Source organism: Zootoca vivipara, chromosome 16, assembly GCF_963506605.1.
Source record: "Zootoca vivipara chromosome 16, rZooViv1.1, whole genome shotgun sequence".
NCBI lineage: Eukaryota > Metazoa > Chordata > Lepidosauria > Squamata > Lacertidae > Zootoca > Zootoca vivipara.
In genome coordinates this window covers 8,013,019-8,036,428 of record NC_083291.1, presented here as the reverse complement: position 1 = coordinate 8,036,428, position 23,410 = coordinate 8,013,019, and the positions used below count along the sequence as shown (strand labels likewise).

The following is a 23,410-nucleotide window of genomic DNA, read 5'->3' as shown; positions in this document are numbered from 1 at the left end:
TTATCAGGAAACAGATCACTCTGGAAAGATTGTGTTTATGGAGAAGAGGCTGCAAACATGTGCACCAATCGCACTGCTCTGAACCACGGACTCCACTTCAGTACCCATGTAATGCTAGCGCTAATAGCACCCTCAAGCTGCAAGCCTGATTCTTAAGGACTGCAATCCCAACCAGGACAAACTAGATACCACCACTTTCATCATTGTCAACTGAACCATCTATTGCCTTAATTAAGTTTCAAATCAATTGTGTTTCAACTTGTTATCCTCATTTTTGGCCTCCTCAGTAGAAAAGTAAAAATAGACCAAGCAACAAACAAATCTACCAATTTACTAAATTGTTTTTTTCTAACATTATGGAATGAGGGAGGCTGAGGGATTTTGCAAAACTGTAAATGCAGAAATTGCATTTGTTTTGCCATACTGCCACAGGAAAAAAATGAAATGTAATAGCATTCTGTAATTATATACTTAAATTAAACCTATTTAAACCATTCTTAGGGAAAATACAGTTAGCACGTCAAATTGATATGGATTTACAATTGATTCTATAAACTTTACATTTCCTGTTTGACACAAAAGGCAAAATGTTTCTTACTACAATGTATTCTTGCTGACTTCATATGCCTTTGAAAGCTGCAGTATCTCTGTAGCCTGCTGTTACTTTAAAAGGCAAGTGAATTTCTTCATGTCAGAGAATTAAAATACAGCATCCAATATGTTATATTATTTAATGTTTCCTAGATTATTTATTCACAGCAAACAATCAGTCATCAGAATTCCTTAAAATAAATGATCACCAATTAAGGGTAGGCTCCACTGTCCCCTTAGCCCAGGAACAGAGAACCTGTAGCCCACCAGGTGTTGTAGGACTCCAATTCCCATCAGCCCCAGCAAGCATAGCCAATGGTCAGGAATGATGAGAGTTGTGGTCTAACAACATATGGAGGGTTGCAGGTTCCCCAACCTTGCCTTAATCCCAATCATCATATATTTATCCAGGGCTTTTTAAAGCTGAAACTCTCCGGAACTCAGTCACAGCACCTCTCAGGTGGGTGCCATAGCCATTATAAGAGAACAAGGGATGTGTTTATGATGAGTTATCTGGGACCCAGGTGGTGCTGTGGGTTAAACCACTGAGCCTAGGGCTTGCTGATCAGAAGGTTGGCGGTTCGAATCCCTGTGACGGGGTGAGCTCCCGTTGCTTGGTCCCAGCTCCTGCCAACCTAGCAGTTCAAAAGCACGTCAAAATGCAAGTAGATAAATAGGAACCGCTACAGCGGGAAGGTAAACGCCGTTTCCATGTGCTGCTCTGGTTTGCCAGAAAGCGGCTTTGTCATGCTGGCCACATGACCTGGAAGCTATACGCCGGCTCCCTCGGCCAATAATGCGGGATGAGCGCGCAATCCCAGAGTCGGTCACGACTGGACCTAATGGTCAGGGGTCCCTTTACCTTTACCTTTATGGCACTTCTTTTTCTAGAAAAATATCACCGTATTTATATCCTGCCTTTTTCCCTGAGAGGGGCTCAAGACAGCTTACAAATTAAATAAGAAAAGCTAAAAACATTTTTTTAAAATCATTTAAAAACAGTTGAACATCAATAGAATTAAAACTTTTAAGATCCAGTAAAAAGATACAGGGTGTTGTGGGGTGGGGGGTGGGAGGGAGGCTCAGTGAATTTCATTATACACAGGTTGTTGTGCCCGACTATCCAAATGTGCAAGGAAGGCGGACCTAGCAATGACCCACTGGGCCAGCAAGAGGGCGGTGGGGTCTGGATTTGGATGTAGGCTTGGGCTCCCCGACCATGTGAGACTGTCCTGGACATCCAGGCGAGGAATGCGTTGGGAGGAACTGCTTCCAACAGTGCAGGCAAAGGTGTCTACGGAAGGCACGCCTGTGGCGATGGTGGTGCAGCTGGGTGACAACAACCTGCCAGAAGCTCCCGGCTTAAGCCTGTGGACCCGCATGCAGGAGGGCTTGGAAGAGTTGAAAGCAGCTCTTCCTGGACTCAAAATATTCTGGTCGCAACTGCTGCTGCGACGCGAATGGAGAGGAAGTCATTGCCCAGCTGCCACCAAGAGGGCCAGGTGGCGCGTCCAGAGTGCAGTAGCCAAGAAGGTTCTGGCTTTGGGCAGGATGGTGGTCCATCACCCAGGCATTACCTATCACAATGCGTCCCTTTACAGGCTTGATGGGGTTCATCTGTCTGTGACTGGGAATGATTTATGGCTCCGTGTCAGCGGGGTTAAGGGATTGGATACAGGCATGGATACTGGCAGAGAGCGCGGGTGCTCTCGTGGCAGATAGGCTCTGCTTCAGGTGATAGGGATGGGGGAACGCTCTCGCCATCCCTATGTGAATGGTATTCCATTAAAGGAATTCAGGGACTCAATGGTTTGGTCAACCCTGAGAGGGGGATATCTGGGTGGTGGACATAGCATGTCTCCGGCTTTCTGCCATTCCAGGTGGCTGACCTATGCCATCCCCTTGGCTGACCTATGCTGGTGCCCTGGGTCAGCGCTACCTGCAAGGGTGCAGGGAGCTAGTCGAACCAGAGCCTATGCAACCACTCACCTGATGTAATCAATAAAGTTGTGGCCTAAATTCTGCCAAAAACCAAAACCAAAACCAAAATTTGAGTCTTGTCTGAATTTATTTAAGGGGGGGAGGTTTAAAGGTCTAAACATGCAACTGGACTTTTCATTGAATAGAACCAGCAACTGGCATGAAAAAATAAAATTCTGGACAGCAATCTAATGTGAGGAAGCACGAAGCAGGTCCACTCATGTATGCTATGATGAGTTCTGGATCGATAGTCAGTTGGCCAAATGATACGAAAATGCATAGCAAACACCCCAAAAGTAGCAAGATAATTATGATTCCTATCTATCCATCCCATTTCTGGTATGCTCCTTCAAATACATAAAATTTACTCAGGGCCACAAATGTGTCTGTGTAGAAGTGAGCCTGTTCTGAACTGTTTCCCAGGAAGTTTCTTTGTGCAATTCAGTTTCATCTCTGTTTTACATACATGTGTATACATACACAACATTAACTATTTAATAGCAGACAGCATTTTAAAACAGGTTTACTGAGATGCAGCTCTGAAAGGATTAAGTTCTGTGCAATATCCTACAAGCAATTTACTTTGCTGAGGAAAAATGCAAAGAATTCCTTTATCACAAACTGGGTGCCTGCATCTCTTAACCAATAAACCTTCCATCCTTCTGAGACTAGCTAGCTTGCCTGCTGATATCAATAAGCTAAAAGATAAATATTTTCTTTTCCCCTACAAACCTCTAAAGAGATAATTTAAATTAAAAACACACACACTCCTCCCCACCAAGAGAGATGGAAATAGTCTTGAGACAGGCAGTCACATTTAAGACTTGCATGTTCAAATATTTAGAAACAGGAATCTTTTCAAACTCAAGACAGGGAACTATGATGGCGATACAAATATTCATATCAAAATTTCATCTACCTTGAGGCTGGCCTAGTGGCATTTCAACTATGTGCTGCAATGTGTCTTAAAGATCTGAAATAGGAACCGACCAGAGTCCCTATGCTCTGGGCAGGAGGAGGCCATGGTCAATTATATAGGTGAATGCTCTCTGCTGCTGGGTAGGATAATGTTAAATTTCTGAAGTACAAGGGGGAACTGCCATTTGTCTTATCTGCTGAAGTGGAGCACATTGCAGATGTAAATATCTTATGAGTGATGTGGACAATGTGGTTTAGGAAGCCTGTGCCACCAGGCAGCATTTCTACATAATTCTCTAGTGAACCACAAAAAGTCACCCGTATGTTAGGGTTAAAGAAAGATGCCTTTATGAATTTGCTAGAGGTGAACAATTCATGGATCATCAACTATTTTCACAAGAAACGTGCAATAGTCCAGAAGGAGAGCATGTTCAGATAGCAGTTTCCTTACTTCCCCGTGATGCTCCTCAGGGAGCAATCATAAATGGGCTTTGGTTGTCCTTTCATACCCAGTTCCCCCATGCCCATGAAGAGAGTCTAGTGCATTATTTGAAGTGAGCTTAATCTTCCAGTTCATAGGAGACCCCACATTCAGATAACCATGTAATCTCCCAATCTGATCATACTCTTATGATCAGAACAGCAAGGAAGGGTGAAAAGTCTAATTGATTGAGAACTAAACGTAAAGTCAAATAATAATAATAATAATAAATATTACTGGATCCCCTTCTAAAAAGGTATGTGGCAATGCTGTATGGAGTTTTAAAGTATGCAAGCCTCACTTCCTGATTTACTCATTCTTCTCTCCAAACTCACAGGTAAGAAGTCACATTTGAAGTGAATTTGCACTTGTACATAGTTAACCCGACAGTATTCATCTCCTCTATTAGTCTCCCTTCTAGGGCCTAGTGCAACCAAAGAAATGAATGGAATCCCTTGCAGCCATATACCTAATCTGTCTTCACATTACCCTATTGGAGAACAATGAACCTAACAATCCGTAGTAATCAAGAATCTTAGCATTATTTACATCACAGCTCAACATTTCTTTTTTATTTTTTTATTAAAAAAAAACTCCCCAAGATGGCTAGGAAACAAGCATATACTGTAATGATTTTTTTGTTATCTGTGCAGCATCTTGTATTTGGGGGGAGTATATGGGATGTTGAGAGGGTTAGTACTTCTGGCAGGGGACACATCATGCTCCTTCTGGCATAGTTTGTCCACCCTTGGTCCCCATCTTGCACTCAGCTCTCACCTGTCGCTGCTAGAAGCTGTCATCATGCGACAGCAGCCGTACCTCAGGAACAGCTTCAACAGGCTGCTAAAAACCAGGTGAGGGTAGCCGATGGGTCTCAAACCCTCATTGAGTTAGGGCTAATCTGGCTTCTGTTTTCTTACAACTTAGCTAGGGCTGCCATACATCCGGGTCTTCCCCAGACATATCTGGGATCCGTCCGTCAGAAACAGTGTCCAGGTGGAATTTCCGAAAATTGCTAAATGTCTGGGGAAACCTAGATGTATGGCAACCCATGTCTGAAGTGTTTATTTTTTGGGGTGAATTTCCTTTAAAATTGCTCAAAAACTTCAACACAAAAACAAAACTCAACAACCTTTGTGTAGGGGTGACTTTCTAGTGATCTATGGAAGGGAATCAGGTATTCATAATTATGTGCGCTTGTGGAGGATGTCTGAGCTTCGTGGCTCCCTTGATATACCTCTGCTGCCTGAATTATGAAATTCCTGGTCTTGGACATAGGTTTCTGGGATGGTTACTGACTCCATTGCTTTCTACCTTGCAAGCACGTTTCAGGCTGGTTTTCAAGAAACAGGCATCTGTTGCCATTTGTTTCCTGCCTGGTTGTAAAACATTTGGTGTCTTTGACCAAAAGGGCATTCTGCATTCCTCTCTGGCAAACATCCTCCCAAAGTGCCTTTGATGTAGATCTACTATCTTTCACAGGTTTCTGTGTGTGTTTACTGCTTTTACAATTTCCTGCTTCTGCTCCTGTTCACATGCTTTGTAGTGTTAATCAGGGGAATGTGAGAAGGGGGTAGGATTTCAGGATAGTCGCTGTTAATTATTCACTGTACTAGAATCTTATTGGAGCATTTGAATCTTGTTGTTTAGTCGTTTAGTCGTGTCCGACTCTTCGTGACCCCATGGACCATAGCACGCCAGGCACTCCTGTCTTCCACTGCCTCCCGTAGTTTGGTCAAACTCATGTTCGTAGCTTCGAGAACACTGTCCAACCATCTTGTCCTCTGCCGTCCCCTTCTCCTAGTGCCCTCAATCTTTCCCAACATCAGGGTCTTTTCCAAGGATTCTTCTCTTCTCATGAGGTGGCCAAAGTATTGGAGCCTCAGCTTCACGATCTGTCCTTCCAGGGAGCACTCAGGGCTGATTTCCTTAAGAATGGATAGGTTTGATCTTCTAGCAGTCCATGGGACTCTCAAGAGTCTCCTCCAGCACCATAATTCAAAAGCATCAATTCTTCGGCGATCAGCCTTCTTTATGGTCCAGCTCTCACTTCCATACATCACTACTGGGAAAACCATAGCTTTAACTATACGGACCTTTGTCGGCAAGGTGATGTCTCTGCTTTTTAAGATGCTGTCTAGGTTTGTCATTGCTTTTCTCCCAAGAAGCAGGCGTCTTTTAATTTCCTGACTGCTGTCACCATCTGCAGTGATCAAGGAGCCCAAGAAAGTAAAATCTCTCACTGCCTCCATTTCTTCCCCTTCTATTTGCCAGGAGGTGATGGGACCAGTGGCCATGATCTTGGTTTTTTTGATGTTGAGCTTCAGACCATATTTTGCGCTCTCCTCTTTCACCCTCATTAAAAGGTTCTTTAATTCCTCCTCGCTTTCTGCCATCAAGGTTGTGTCATCTGCATATCTGAGGTTGTTGATATTTCTTCCGGCAATCTTAATTCCGGCTTGGGATTCATCTAGTCCAGCCTTTCGCATGATGAATTCTGCATATAAGTTAAATAAGCAGGGAGACAATATACAACCTTGTCGTACTCCTTTCCCAATTTTGAACCAATCAGTTGTTCCATATCCAGTTCTAACTGTAGCTTCTTGTCCCACATAGAGATTTCTCAGGAGACAGATGAGGTGATCAGGCACTCCCATTTCTTTAAGAACTTGCCATAGTTTGCTGTGGTCGACACAGTCAAAGGCTTTTGCATAGTCAATGAAGCAGAAGTAGACGTTTTTCTGGAACTCTCTAGCTTTCTCCATAATCCAACATTTGAATCTTGGTGTCACCTTAATTATAATAAAAATGGCCTGGAGAGGAAGGGGAGAGATTCTTTTCTTTTCCTTCTCTCTCTCAGGCTACTTGCTGGTCAAGAGCTCTGTTCCTTTGTCTTATTTCCAATGTGGTTTTGCCACACCTTTGTGTCCAGATTTTCACTTTTTGAAATATAGCAACCTTAACTTAGCAGATGGATCAATGGTGGAGGAAGAGGTAGTTAAGAGGCAGGACCAAGGAAATGTAGAGGGCATGTCTACTGCAATAACATACTGGTGCATAACATACTGCAATAACATACTGGTGCACAATCGCCTCAAGTAAAGATTCGAAAAATTCCATAAATATACTTGTAAGATATGTATTCAAATAGACGTGGGTACAGACACATGAACAGATCTGGTAAAAGTTGTGAGGTTACCATGGAAGCAATATTCTTATTTTTATATATTTTAAAATACAGTTTGCTTGCTGCAGACTTCTAGCATGAGCTCACTGACAGCTTGGGGAGTAGACAGATGAGGCATGGGAAATATTCTGAATTTGTTCATTTATCTTATTGAGACATGGGGAGAAGCAACAAACTGCCTGTATTTATAAAGAGGTGGGGAATAGGAAGGGAAAACAAAGAAATGAGCAGAAGAAAATTAGTTTTTAAATAATAGCTGTTATGTTATAGTTATTTTGAATATTTTGAATATTTAGTCTACATGAATTGCAGTTGATTTTATAGTGCATTCCTGTACATGTCCACTGAGTTCCAAGGGCCTTACTAACAGGCGTGTATAAAATTAAATCTTTACTCACAGTAAACACCTCATTTAATATGAAAAACTACCAATAGCTTTTGCTTTGGTTTTGTTACTTTTGATATCTTGTTATTTCAATGTTGCTTTTATATGGAGGTGATGGGTACATAGGGTCCAGTAATTAATTCAGATGGTTTGTTGAAATTAGAAGGACTCAAACAACCAGGATAGTGAAATTCTTGAATGATTTCCTGGCAGTATCATCACACAAACAACCTCATTCATTGTCATTGGGTTAATTTTTTAAAGAAAAAAAAAAGCATGGAAAGTTTTAATGCAGTTAATAGTGGGGAACAGACTCCACAACTGGAAATGGCATACTGGACAGAATGGATTGGTTGCATTCTAAAAAGGTTTCCATTGGACGGTTTGATAGAAGATATTTATTGCAGATCACAAAATGTAGTGATGGAACAGAAACATTCTACAGATTAATACAGGCTAGTGACATTGGTTTCTTTTCCATTTTCCTGAAGCAATATGACATGGGTTATTTGCTTCAGCTATCTGTTTTTTATTGAACTGTTTCCTATCCCATATATCTTGTACATATATTATATCCATCATGCTTTTGCTCTTAGATTTTAGGATGCAGTATCCTAGTTGACCAGATTGTGTTCTTTCAATAAGGAGGAGGAGGAAGAAGAAGAGGAGAAATAATAGCAGTAGTAATTATTATAATGAGTTTTTATAATGAGTTTTATTATAATGAGTTTTTCTTGTTCTTCCAAAGGAGCCCAGGGCAGCTGGAAGAGGCTAATTACAACTGTTCAGGCTTAGAAAAATGGTTGCCACCAGTTTCACCTAAAAAGGAAGTCAAGAGGAAATGCTGACCATTCCTGCTCAGTTGACACCTCTATGGAAGACTGAAGGAAGACTTTAGATAAGACTAGTAATATTTCTTAAGGGGTTCATCGCACCCCTAAATTTGCTTGGACATGTGGAGATAACTGACCTTTCGGTCCAAATTCTGCAATATATAATAAAATATGGGATATAAGGATAAAAGTGGGCAAAATTATATGCATCATGATAATAATAATAACAATAATAATTTTATTTATACCCCGCCCTTCCCAGTCAAGACCGGGCTCAGGGCGGCTAACAACAAAAATATCAAAGCAAGCATAAAAGAAACAATTCAATTAAAATACAGATTAAATCCAATGTTAAAATTCAATTTTAAAATTAGGCATCTACAAGTAGAACCTCATTTAAATATCTGTAGGATAAAACCTTACGGGAGGGTAACACCGGGGTCAGATTCAGTCAGTCCAAAGGCCAAGCGGAACAGCTCTGCAAGCAGCACAGTAAAATAGTCTTCTAATTGCAAAGCTATGCCTTCCTTTTTGCAGGTTATATAAACAGATGTTGAAGTATCCTAGCTAACAGATATTCACTACCAAGTGAGACACCTGCAACTAACCAGATCCGAAAGTGTAACACATAGTGGTACAGTGTGAGGAACCACGTATGTTGTGTTTTTTTGGCTGCTTTAAGAACAGAAGCAGAAATGTCCAAACAATATAGCTAGTAGGCTGTTGGGAGAAACAGAAGCCCTTTTCTTTGGAGAAGTAGTAGACTTAAAGGTTGAGTCTTACTCGGGGGGTTTACAAATTTTCCTCAGCACAAGAAGAAATAGAGATTAGCAAGCAATGCCAAGCAAAGGCTACAAGCAACTTCAGAATCATTATGATCTTTCGGGGTAGTCAATTAATGTATGCTTTCTTGATATATTTTCCAACCTGTTCTTTCGTCACCCAGCAGCCTGCTCCTTTTCTGGGTGTTATTTAAAAGATAGAAAATCCCATTCATGCTAATTTCCAGCCTTAACCATTGCTAAAAAGAGGTTTGCAGACCTGAAACCCCAATTCAAGGATGATTTTGCAGCGTGTGGGCCAGTGGCTTTTTCTTGCTTTTGACGGCTCTCCATTCCCAAAGGCTTCTGTACCACGGTTTGATGAATGCCTATTTCTGAGCTTGTGGGGCTTTACCCCTCCCCCCATCTCATTCAGAAGGGAGTTTGGCAATAAAGATTTATGTCTTGATTACCTCTTGTCACTGCATAATTATTTCTGCTGGCAGGAGTGCCAGCAGCAGATATCTAGTCTGCCATGATTCCTCCCCGGAAGTCAGTAAGATCAAAAAAGAAATTTCAACAGTGCCAATTTTCTGGTTAATGGTCCCAGGATGTTTCACAGTCAGTGTCGTATAGGACACCAGTTAACTTGCTTGCATTTTCTCAGTTTTACTGGATGTATGTGACATGTCCCTCCTATACACTGTTTGTACGCCCCTCTTGCTGTCGACTTAAAGCATATTCAATACTACAAATGGGATATGGGTTAATTTGTTAGAAATACTCTGTTCCTAATGAGATGGTTTGTATATCCTGGATGGAAGGAAAGAATTGTGTAGTTCCCCCACATTTGAGATATGTACTTGGGAACCTCGTGTGGGGAAATTCTGAAATGCACAACTTCCACTTTCTATTTCAATGCTTCTGTGTAATGTGCAAAGCCTGTAGAAAAGGGTTCATACAAAGTAACTTTACTTATTGTAAATATATATTTGCCCTCTATGTTTATATAGATGAAAATGCTTCAAGGATAAACAAAATGTTCAGCATTGGGGAATGTGTTCAGCTATTTTTGACTACAGGAATTTTGGCACTTGATTCAGTGTAGCTCAGTCCTCATTCTTTTTAAAGCAACAACAGTGACTTCAGATTTGTTGGCTGTGTGGTCTGCTGCAAGTGTTTGACAGAGTTGCCAGCTTTAAGACTATTCCCTAAAGGTTCTCCTGCCCTGGAGGTATTTGGAACTAAAGCTTTGAGTAATCTGGAGCTAAGAATGACAACTGAATAATGAGCTGAGCTGTAAGTAATCAGGCAAATGTCTGCATTGGATGTGGGTTTTTCTACTTAGAAATCTTTCAGCGACCCCAGAAGGTGTATTCTGGAATCATTTTAACGAACCAGATGCAAGGCACTGAAAGAAAGAGACTTGCAAGCTATACGTGACTTTTTAAATTTTATTTTTTAATCCATCCTCTCTTCTCCTGCTGCTGTCAGTGCCATTTTTAGTGTCAAGAGCTATGATTGACTGGACTGCAGCAAGAGATATTTCAGGACTATTTCAATTTGATTAGCTCTGTTTGCTTCTTCCCATGATGGAAAGAATAAATAGGCACTTCTGGAGATTGTCAATGACCAGAATATACAGCCTGTGATACATCTAGGCTCTATTGAGACAGAGTAAGCAACAGTAACTGTTTGCATTCTTGATCTTCAGTTTAAGATTCCAGTTGGTATCATATCTTGCTTTGGCTTGGGTTTGTTCCTCACAATCCCTTTTGCACCGAGGTAAAGAGATCTGAGAGGGACATGAAAGGCACAAACATTTCCTTCTCCTTGTTTAAAAGATGAAAGTCATAAACTAATCTTACTCCAATTAATCTTTCTTTCATCAACCTTCCCCCCTCCACCAGTTAGTATGGTTCCACATTATACTTTCATATGGGAATCTGTTGTATGTATGTGATACACACACATAAACAAACACACTCTTGTACTACTATATCCAAAACACTGCAGTCCCCTCACTTTCCAGTTGTCCCTCCTCTTCATTGACAGGACACAAGCTGGCCTGCAACATCTACAATGAGAATGCTGCCCAAAGCCATGACCCAATATGTCTGCATATTAGGGCATCTGATCATGATAAGAAAACGATCTCAGTCTCTGGTACATTTCCCACCAAATAGACAAAGCTATAAAGCTGTTATGTATGCACATTCACAAATTTATTGAAAATCTACTCATCTTTACGATTCGTACGTTGTGCATTTTGAAATGAGAAGAAAAAAAATTATTTTACAGAGCAATTAAAGCTATTGTGATATCTACATTTACTGACAAATTATGATTACTCGCAAGGACAAAAGTTGCCCCAAGGCACTAAAGTTGGCTTCTGATAGATCTCTAAGTAGGCTGCCTTTGATCTTCCAACCTCATACTAAAGAAGCTTATAATCAAAATCTTTGAGGGCTGTCGGGGAACAACAAAATCTCAGGATCTCACATGGTATTTGGACTGGGAAACCAAATGCTCAACTACTTGAAGGCAATAGTGTTGTATATTACACCATCTTTGAAGTCCTCTTTAATGTGCTTAAGTACAGATGTAGCAACTTATTCATAGAAATAGTGGTTTATAACTATTTTGCTTTGAGTCTCTCTTTTCTATAACTTTCTTTTGAATCTAAATCTGAGAGCCAGCATTATCTAAGAGTCTTGGACTGAGATCCGGGAGACCAGGGTTCTAGTCTCTACTCAGCCATGAAGGTCACTGGGAGACTTTGCACCAGTCACTATCTCTCAGCCTAACCTACCTCATGGGGCTGTTGTGGGGATAAACCGGGGACATGAAGAACCATGTCCGCCACCTTGAGCTCCTTAGGGATAGGTGGGGCAAAGCAAAGAAAAGATGTTTATTTGGCTGTACGCCCATCATAAAACACAACACAACAAAACAAATCAAATAAAAATCAAATAAAAACCGCAGACTCGTACAAACCACAGATAATATAACACAATTCACAGCTCACAAGGACAAATATTAACAATTCAAAAAAACATATCTTGAAGGTTTAAGATTAAGATTAAAAAATTTAGGCGCTAAACTAAAATCAATATCTGATGTCATTAAAAAAAATTCTTATAACTATCAATAATCAGCTAACATTCCATTCCGTCTCTTGTACGAGAGGACGGCTGTTAGGAATTTAGCAACCTGTAGAGAGAAATAAGGGTCCACATCTTGAAGAACCCAAGCTAGCTGAAGGTCAACTGGATTGTCAGCCATAGGCTGGATTATGGAGTTTAATATACTAGCACGAGCCGAACTGTACATAGGGCAGATAAATATAACATGGTGTAAAGATTCAGTTGATTTCATTTCGCAAGCACACATTGAAGAGACTTGGCCCTTAGTAAATCTATGTCTCAGCACATTTGTTGGAAAAACATTGAACCTAGCTTTAATGAAGGCATATCGATGAGATGCGGCCGTAAGCGATGTTAAGTAGAACGGAGCACGGTAAATAGGGGTTATGCCGATATTTATCGGTGAGCAGACTCCCTCATGGGGCTGTTGTGGGGATTAACCCGGGGACATAAAGAACAATGTCCGCCACCTTGAGCTCCTTAGGGAAAGGTGGGGCATAAATGTAATAAATAATAGAGAGAGGGGGGATTTAAAAAACCTTTGGCCAACTGGAAGTCAAGATTTGTCATGAGCTCTAGCTCTCAGAACAATCATAGCTGTCAAAAAACAGTCTTGCTATACATTTGCTAATGAAGATGATGTATATCACAAATATATTTTACCAATGGGACAAAAATGCTTTGGCATTCCACATTATTTAAAAAAAAACCAACCTCATCTATAGAACATAATCTGTGTTTATCCAGCTCAAGGAATTATGAACTCACCCAAGTTGTCTCAACTCCCCATGTTAATTTAAAATGCAGTTTATGTCCTATGTTTTAATGGGCTTTTTGTAGAGTCCTGCTGTCCCCAGGGTACAGCAATAAGTTCATAACCTTTTTCATATTTCCTCTGCACTTCCTTCTCACTCAGGTATCCTGTTAGACAACCTTGACCAGGGTTTTCCCCATGCAGACTCTTCAAGAGGGGTAGATCTTGAACAGCTGCTTTGCCTAACAGTGTTGATTTGACTTTTGGTCAGCTGGATGCCTAGGGATGCAATTTCATTTCAGCATCTTCCCACGGGAAGTGCTGTTCACGGGAAGGCCTGCTCACTCCCATCTTATGCTTTGGGCCCAGTTCATCATCACCCACCTGGAACCAATTAGAAAGCCTGACTGGTCATCTTCTAGCTCACTGTTTCCACCCCAAGGGCAGGCTCATCCTATCATGCTACAATTCTAATAACTGTAAATACTCCAGACAGGGGTCTGCAACCTTTAAGACAAAAAGAGCCACTTGGACCCGCTTCTGAAGGAAAAAAAAAACTGGGAGCCGCAAAACCATTGCGACATTTAAAACAAATATAACACTGCATATATTGTTTCTTAACTTAATGCTATATATACAGGATCGTGCAGTCAGCTGTCAATCTGAAGAAAAAAAGGACTTTCACTTAACAGTTCTTGTGCTCAGGTCTTGCTTGTGGGTTTCCCACAGGAGTCTGGCTGGCCACTGTGAGAACAGGATGCTGGCCTAGATGGGCCATTGGCCTGATCCAGCAGCCTCTAAAGAACACACTGTTCTCCACTCCCAGCCTAGTTCCCTGACTCCATTTCTAAAACTGTCCAAAGGGGTAGCGGCTTCCTAGCATGCCTAGATGTAAGCCCCTCATCCTATACAGGCTGCCACCCCTGCTTGCTCCACTCGCCATCCCCTTTGCCAACCCTATTTCCCCCACAGCTCACCAAACCCTGCCCCCTTTACACCTAACGGTCCTAACCGAAACCCACCTCTCTTTGCACCTCACCCAGCCCCTCACCCATCTCCCTGCCTGAAGTCCCCCCCCCTCCCTGCTTGGCCCAAGCCCCATGCCTTTTCAAAAGAGGGGGAAAGTGCTTCAGAAAGCAGTTTGCCAGACAGCTGTTTTCATATGAAATTAAGGTTGCAAACTTCTTTCACCACTCCTGCTCCTTTGAGCAACAGTCTGGCCTGGCAGAAATTAACAATCAATACTGTAGAGGTGTTGTTGTTTTTTCACAGCACAGAGATAGCTTATGATTCATTTCCTCTGTATGTCGGGTGCAGGAATTGTTTAATAATAAGAACCAGTTGCTCTTTACAGTTTGATGGGTCAGTGCGTCTGGCTGTTAACCACAAGGCTGGTGGTTCGAGCCTACCCAGGGATGGCTCACAGCTGTGGGCAGGATTCCTGCATTGCAGGGGTTGGGCTAGATGACCCTCGGGACCCTTCCCATTCTACAATTCTATGATTGTATGAAATAATCCTTTAACCAAATATTAAGTGATGCTTTATTGCATTCTCTGGATTTTTAATACAGCTGTTCCATGCTCAAAACTAATCCAGTTACAGAGCAGGAAAAAAGGCATGGAAGAGTATTCCCTTTTCCAAAGGGAAGGAGGGGGGAAAGGCAGAGCGGGCGAAGAGGGCGGGGCACACACACAAACCACAGGGGAGCAAGTAGAGGTGGGGAAGTGTAGAACGCTGGCTGTGTAAAGCAGCCTTTGTCAACCTGGTGCCCTCCAAGACTTTGAATCAGCACCAATCAGCAAGAGATTTACTGTATTGAAGTATGTATTGAAGGGGGAGAGAGCTGATATTGCAGCTATAGAACAGAAGCAAGCAAAAAAGGGGGGTGAATGAAAGAACAGTGCTCAAGAATGTGAAGGGTAGGTTTATATTGTAGCAGAGCAGAAAGAAGAACTTATTTAAGCTCCAGTTCTGACATGCAAGGAAAGGGGGCAGGGGAACAAACAGTCTCTCTCTCTCTCTCTCTCTCTCTCTCTCTCTCTCTCTCTCTCTCTCTCTCTGTGTGTGTGTGTGTGTGTGTGTGTGTGTGTGTGTGTGTGTGTGTGTGGCAAAGGGGGGCAGAGAGAAGAAGGATGCAATGAGGATGGGGGGGGATAGAAGAAAAGGAGGACCAGTTTGAGCGGGAAACACCGTGAGGGGGGGAGTGAAGCGAAAACTGAAAATCCTAAAAGGAATTTGGGGGGAGGAGGAGTGTGGGGAAAGAGAGAGAAGCATGGGGAAAGGGGTGGAAAGAGAAAATAAAAGAGAAAAGTCACTATCAGGTTTGGATTGGACTGGGGTCGGCAACCTGCGGCTCCGGAGCTTTTTTATCATTCAAACAAAAGCACTTTTTTATCATTCAAACAAAAGGTCAAAACACCCCAACATTTAATTGTTATTTCCTCCGTCCTGTCATCAAAAGGGGGCAGGAAAAAGGACCTTATACATTTTATGAATGAGTAACAGATGGGACTCTAAGACTGAGGAAACCCCTTTTTCAGCTCCTGACTTCAAAGGTGCTATGTGTTTACACTTTCAATTGACACTCTCAATTGGGAGAGATCAGATAAGACAATAGGTGTGCATTCCAAACCCGCTGATGTTACAATGGACTGATCAACGAAAAGCAGCCAGCAAGGAGGCTTTACTTTAACAATTAATATAAAATTGAGATTTTAACCGATTCACAAAATTCCAGTGCCAGCTCCCCTCTGCTACACAGAACTCATAAATAAAGCGAACCAAGAGCACTCGACCACCCTCCTACCCCTCTTTCCCCCCTAGGAAAGAGACGAGCCCCCACCCCTTACACACCTCTCCCGCTCGCCCCACCTCCGCCTCCCGAGGAGGCGGCAGCAGCAGCAGCAACAACACCATTTCAGCGGCTCCTCAAAAGCTGCCCTTTCTCGCAGCTGTGCCCGCCTCTCTCTTTCCCAGCAAGTGTGTCTCTTTAACCCTATCAGGGCTGGGCTATCCGTGCCTCCGTCACCCAACTCTTCCAGCCTCGGCAAGTCCACCATTTCGGAGCCGACGAGTAGGAAGCCCCGATAGGGTTAAAGAGGCTGCGTGAGCCAGGCAGGGGCAGAGAGCCACGGCAAAGCTGTAAAGGAGCCACATGCGGCTCCGGAGCCGCAGGTTGCCGACCCCAGCTCCAGAGTATTTTCAGGAATTTGAAAAGGTCTGAAGGGACTACTGTACTGTAATTGCCTAATGATTCTAATTTCCTGCACAATACAAATGATTTGCTGCGTTAATTTTTGCAGTAGGACCATAGCTGTCAAGTTTTCCCTTTTCTCGCGAGGAAGCCTATTCAGCATAAGGGAATTTCCCTTTAAAAGGGGGAGGACTTGACAGCTATGAATAGGACAGAGCTCTTCCCTGTTTTGCATGGACTACACAAATGCATTTTGAGCATTTGAATTCAGTAAAAGCTATATGCATCTAGTACTTAAAATAAACAAACTATGGGGACAGCCACTGTGCTATTTCATATTCCACACATTCTATATCATTCTTGGTTGCAGTTTTCCAACAGAAAGTACAGTCTCATCCCCCACCTCCGGAATCCTAGAGACCATTCCAACCAACTTTGCTGAGGGCATTCAGAAACTGAATCCAATCACTGCCACCTAATGAGGGTGCCTGTAAGATCTACATGTCTGCCACTGTGTTTGTTGTGCCCATGCTTCACATTTCTAGGCAAAAAGGTCTTATGAACACCTATACAACTACCGGTAAACATGTCATGTTGTCCTGAGGCTAAAGGTAAAGGGACCCCTGACCATTAGGTCCGGTTGTGACCAACTCTGGGGTTGCTGCGCTCATCACGCGTTATTGGCCGAGGGAGCTGGCGTACAACTTCCAGGTCATGTGGCCAGCATGACAAAGCTGCTTCTGGCGAAACCAGAGCAGTGCACGGAAACACCGTTTCCCTTCTCGCCAGAGCAGTACCTATTTATCTACTTGCACTTTGACGTGCTTTCGAACTGCTAGGTTGGCAGGAGCAGGGAGCGAGCAATGGGAGCTCACCCCGTCACTGGGATTCGAACCGCCAACCTTCCGATTGGCAAGCCCCTAGACTCTGTGGTTTAGACCACAGAGCCACCCGCATCCCCGGTCCTGAGGCTACTTCTGTTCAAATATATGTCTTTAAACATTAGAAATTGCTACTATTACATAAAGGATGTGAAGATATTGCTAAGGTGGTGTTTTTAGACATTGTGTTTTATTGCATTCCTAAGTAGGAGAGTGATGATCAGTAAGAGCCCCCACACTAAAAGGAAACAAAAGCAAGCCATCTTCTTTATCTGTAATGCTTCTTCAAAGGCTTTTAGATTTGATGGCCTGGAAACTAGCACCCATTTAGGGTTGTTTGTTGTTGTTTTTCAAATTGCCCAAGTTATCCAACAAAGAGGTTGGGCTTGTCATAATAAACTGGACCTCTCAGCACCAACTATTTTTTTAATGACAACTCAGTGGTATCACTTAGCAACAGCAGCAAAATGGGAATTACTGTGCCCTAAATGCATCACACTAGTGTTTCAAAATGCAGAACTCTTGTATATTTCCGTAAAGTGCAGCAGTTGTATCAATGCAAAAAGAACAAAATGGACAGGTATGGATAAGAAGGTAAGATAAGCAAATATGACAATGGAAGCCTAACGCTATATGGGAAGAAGACAACATAGATAAGAAAGTGGAGAAAACATAAATAGAAATAAAGTACTGGTAGTGATAAGAATTTTAATAATTAACCATAGCATCTTCACAAGTAGGATAATTCTGGATTCTTGTCTCAACCATTTCATTTTTATCCCCCAAATGGCAATATTTACACATTTATAGCCCAGGGGGGTTGCACATGGGGGATAATACATTTCATAGCTGCCAAGTTATCCCCTTTTTAAGGGATTTTCCCTTATGCTGAATAGACTTCCTTGCGAGAAAAGGGAAAACTTGGCAGCTATGATACATTTTCATACACTGGCAGAGAGACCTTCTTAATTTTGAGTCTTTCATCTTGCAACTCATGGAGGTTTATTGTCTGAACTAAATGCATGACAGGTGTAATCACACAACCTTAAAAGGCTGTCATTTTTAAGCACATATCTGCTGACCTGTTTAGTGCTAATTTCAATAGAAATGTTTCAAATCAGTTTAGGGTAATGTAAGAACGGTGCGAGTGACTTACAAAGTTATGACTTTAAAAGACAAATAATTTTCTAACTATGATAAAGAGAAAATCATAAATGTAAGGAGAAGGAATACCCTTCCTAAGCTCCCATAGTTCTATCTTCCCAATCATTCATAATCACCTCCAAAGTGCACAGTGATGTATTAAGTATTGGAGTGCAAGGTTTTGTGTTTTTTTACTATGAAGATGGTTGAAAATAATTTCTACGGTTACTTGGATTCGTCAGAGAGCAAACCTGTGAGATTCTACGGCAGAGCAAAACCTACGTTTTGAGGTAGAGATTGAGGTTGAATCCTGACAAGACAGAAGTACTGTTTGTGGGGGACAGGAGGCGGGCAGGTGTGGAGGACTCCCTGGTCCTGAATGGGGCAACTGTGCCCCTGAAGGACCAGGTGCGCAGCCTGGGAGTCATTTTGGACTCACAGCTGTCCATGGAGGCGCAGGTCAATTCTGTGTCTAGGGCAGCTGTCTATCAGCTCCATCTGGTACGCAGGCTGAGACCCTACCTGCCTGCAGACTGTCTCGCCAGAGTGGTGCATGCTCTAGTTATCTCACGCTTGGACTACTGCAATGCGCTCTACGTGGGGCTACCTTTGAAGGTGACCCGGAAACTACAACTAATCCAGAATGTGGCAGCTAGACTAGTGACTGGGAGCGGCCGCCGAGACCATATAACACCGGTCTTGAAATATCTACATTGGCGCCCAGTACGTTTCCGAGCACAGTTCAAAGTGTTGGTGCTGACCTTTAAAGCCCTAAATGGCCTCCGTTCAGTATACCTGAAGGAGAGTCTCCACCCCCATCGTTCTGTCCGGACACTGAGATCCAGCGCCAAGGGCCTTCTGGAGGTTCCCTCGTTGCGAGAAGCCAAGTTGCAGGGAACCAGGCAGAGAGCCTTCTCAGTGGTGGCGCCCGCCCTGTGGAATGCCCTCCCATCAGATGTCAAAGAGAAAAACAGCTACCAGATTTTTAGAAGACATCTGAAGGCAGCCCTGTTTAGGGAGGCTTTTAATGTTTAATAGATTATTTTATTTCATTTTTCTGTTGGAAGCCGCCCAGAGTGGCTGGGGAAACCCAGCCAGATGGGCGGGGTATAAATATATTATTATTATATTATTATTAAAGGACCAAAGGGAGGGAAACCCGAGGGGGTCCCTATAGACAATGTGAAGGGATTAAGGAACAAACAATTTGATTTTGTGTTTTTACTTTTCTTTTTGTGGTGTTATTATTGTTGTGTTTTTTGCTGTTTTTCTGTTTTTGTGCTTTTTTTCTTGTTGTATATCTGAAAAATCTGAATAAAAAATATTAATATATATATTATTATTATTATTATTATTATTATTATTATTATTATTATTACGTCCAAAGCTCTGTCAGATAGCTATAGCAGGGGAGGAAGGTGAAGTAGCTTTCTCTCTCTTTTTCCTTCCCTTTTAAACAAACTCCTTCCCATTGACTTCAATGGGAGAAGGGTTTGTGGCCCTTTGAAGGTGCTGTGTGACTGAGATACCTTAAGGCTCCTGCAAAATCACCTTCCCAATTTCCCTCCCACCATCAGCAGGAAAGCTTCACAGATGCAGGAGGAGAACCTCAGAGGTAGCTAAGTTGGTTAGAGCATGGTGCTTATAACACTAAGGTTGCAGGTTTGATCCTTGTATAGGACAGCTGCATATTCCTGCATTGCACGGGGTTGGGCTAGATGATCCTCAGGGTCCCTTCCAACTCACTGATTCCACGGTATGAGTGCCATACCGGTTTTTAGATGATCTTGGCGCTGTGGGTTAAACCACAGAGTCTAGGACTTGCTGATCAGAAGGTCAGCGGTTCGAATCCCTGCCATGGGGTGAGCTCCCGTTGCTCGATCCCAGCTCCTGCCCACCTAGCAGTTCGAAAGCACATCAAAAAAAGTGCAAGTAGATAAATAGGGACCGCTCCGGCGGGAAGGTAAACGGCTTTTCCGTGCGCTGCTCTGGTTTCGCCAGAAGCAGCTTTGTCATGCTGGCCACATGACCCGGAAGCTGTCTGCGGACAAATGCTGGCTCCCTCGGCCTATAGAGTGAGATGAGCGCCGCAACCCCAGAGTCGGACACGACTGGACCTGGTGGTCAGGTATGATTGCTTTGCCAGCGTTGCAACAGGACTGGAGCATGTGTGTTACCAAAAGCCAAAGCCAAAACAGTACATAGATACTTTTTGAATAATTAGAATCTTCATGCAGAAACAAGTTCCTCCGAGTTCAGTTGGACTTCAGCCAACCTTCCCAGGATTGCAGTGTGGAATTTTGCTAACAATTAAATACATATATATATATTTAATAAAGAAAAGGGTGACCTTTGAAAGATATATAAAATCAGCCGAGACAATATCTGCCTGATGGAAAGCTGTGATATAAGCACAACTTTCTAAGAGGAAGGCAACTTACAAAGATATGTGGTTTGTTGATTTTCATAAAGATATCAGGGCTGATTTATTACGTTTCAGAACACTTAAGAGTTTTGAGCATTAAATATGGGTCAAGAATCTCTAAACATGTCAAGAACCGACATTCATTAAAATAAATCACGCAAAATGACACTTGTATTATAAGTTATGACACTACCATGGCTCTAATAAATAAAGAATGAGAAACTTTCACAGGAAAAGTATCTCCCTGTACTATGCCGCATATTTTGACATCGTCAATTCATCATTGTAGAAGTCAGGCAGAGCACAGTCTGCTGTAGTCAGGAAGCTCATTACCTCATTAAAAATTATAGTAGGTCTAGAACTCCACTTTTTTGTTTAGTTACTTATTTTTGTCGAAATAAGAGAACAGAATAATAATTGTTTGGCTCCTCTGCTACCATCTGAACATGTCTATTTAGGCTGCAGTTGAAGAGCAGATGGATAGGTTTTATAGCTGATCTAAAGTGAAGTATATATATAAAACTAATATGACAGGTGGTACATAGATCTACTTTATGACTGCGTGCAAAATTGGGATCAATTCAATCAATAGCATCATACACACAATTACCATAATGGGAGGCAGAGAATGGGGAGAATTTGTTGTTCCACTCCATCCTGCATGTCCTTGTTACTGTCCCTGCAGCCGCCCACACATTGGGAGCTGAACTTCTGCCTGTTGAACTCAAGCTGAACCCACACAATTTAGAAACCTGGTCATCTGTAGTTCCAAATCACACAGGAGCCTATTTGCGCAGAAAAGGTTGAAGTGCTGCTGAAACTCCCTAAATATATACCCAACATCAATTCCTATATTGTACATGGCTTCTGCAAAAGTGGTAGTCAATTGCATTCATACTGTTCATTACATTTGTCGCAACAATGCAAATTGAATTTTTCAACATGAGATGTTTCCAGTGTATATATTTAGAAACAAATTTCAGAAGCCTACGGAAATAGTGCTGCTTTTAGAGATACTGTGGCAAACCACACAGTACAGCTGTAAGTCTAGAGCACCTTTCAAATGCCTAAGAATGCTCTTGCCATGTGCAAACTGACTTTGACAAACGACTAATGTTCTACCTTTTTCTGAAGCCTTTCATGCTCTGCCTCCCCTCTGTCCTTATTCATTGTCCTTGCACCTGTTCATATCTTCTCCACTACTGTGCATTTTTACTCTGAAGCTTTATTATTTTGCTTACCAGGAGACTATACAGTTCCTGCAATGCAAATTGTCTTCTGGTTAGGATCTGCGCATGGTAAACCCTTATTCAATTGCTTTTGTGTAATTCTCCAAGCTAAAAACACGCATCCATAATGGTTCACATAATTTACATAGGTGGGGCTTGTGGAAGAATTATTCTCCTTTACACTCTTGTTGCTATTGGCAAATTATTATTCTAAAATGTTCATTCAGTCTGTCTGTCTGTCTGTCTGTCTGTCTGTCTCTCTCTCTCTCTCTCTCTCTCTGTAAAACACATCATTTTGTAGAATGAGTATTACATTTCTGACTAATTTTACGAGATGTGTACAGTATTTTAAACGAAATCCATTTGAGAAAAGGTGGGCAAGTGTAACGTAACTGTTTGGGAGTATTTATTTAGTACATATTTGTTATGGAAAGGAACTTCAAAACAGCATAAAACAGTATTTGTAAAAATGTGCAGTCAGCAGCAGCTTCTGCTGCTATCTGATAATATGTTAGTCACAGTTTTCCAGCAACAAAGGTGTGGAACCAATCTGTTAGCAAACTAATTCACTCTGGATATCACTCAGCAATATTATTTGTAGCAAGTGGGGGCAATAAAGGCAACACTGTGATGAGAGGAGCACTTGGCTATTCCAACTGAGCTGAGCTGGAACTGGGTTTAAGAAATTAAGAGTAGTTTTGCTGCATTACGTTATAATGCTGAATTATTGGAAGTTTATTGAGTAAGTTATGTAATAAACAGCAGGTAACTATTGATGACTGAAACAATAGCCAAGTTGCTGCAACGGTAACTTCACTTTATTCTGATTTTGAAATAAACGGTAAAATAAATCCTTCTCTAGCTTTCCAACAGCTGTGCATTTGCTGCACAATCCTTTGCCTAATTCAAGGGTCCCCAAACTAAGGCCCGGGGGCCGGATGCGGCCCGCGCGAGCCAATTGTGTGGCCCCTGACGACCCCCGCTGCTGCCCACTCTTACCGGCGTGCCGCGGTGCGGTTGCCCATAAGGTTGCGCACAAGCTATTTTATGTGCCTCGCCGACCCGGAAGTGCACCGAAAATGACATCTGCACATGCAGATTTGCGCCAGAGAAACCAGCCCAAAGCCGGGTAAGTTTGGGGACCCCTGGCCTAATTCCTTAGAAATAAGTCCCATCGCATTCAATGGGCCAACCACCAGCAAAGAGTGCAAAGAATTGCAGCCTTAGGCTGTAATCCTAACCCTAATTTCCTGGAAGTAAACACCACTGAATTCAATAGAACTTAACTTCTAAATTGGCATAGTTAGGATTGTGCTGTTTATCTTCTTTATGGCAAATGACTGTAAGCTTCTAATAAATTAATTGTTTAATAATAATCAGAATGCATGATACATATTGATTAAGTACTCACATCTATAGATTTTTTTATTACAAATGACCTATGTATTTTAAGTGGCCTTAACACCAGCCAGACAAAGTATCCATGACTATGAGCAAAGCTG

General features: G+C 42.2%; 1 protein-coding gene across 6 annotated transcripts in view; it reads right to left on the bottom strand.

Annotated features, from left to right (window-relative positions):
* Window positions 1-23,410, bottom strand: part of KDM4C (lysine demethylase 4C) — a 210,914-nt gene that overhangs the window by 30,320 nt on the left and 157,184 nt on the right. The window lies entirely within an intron of this gene.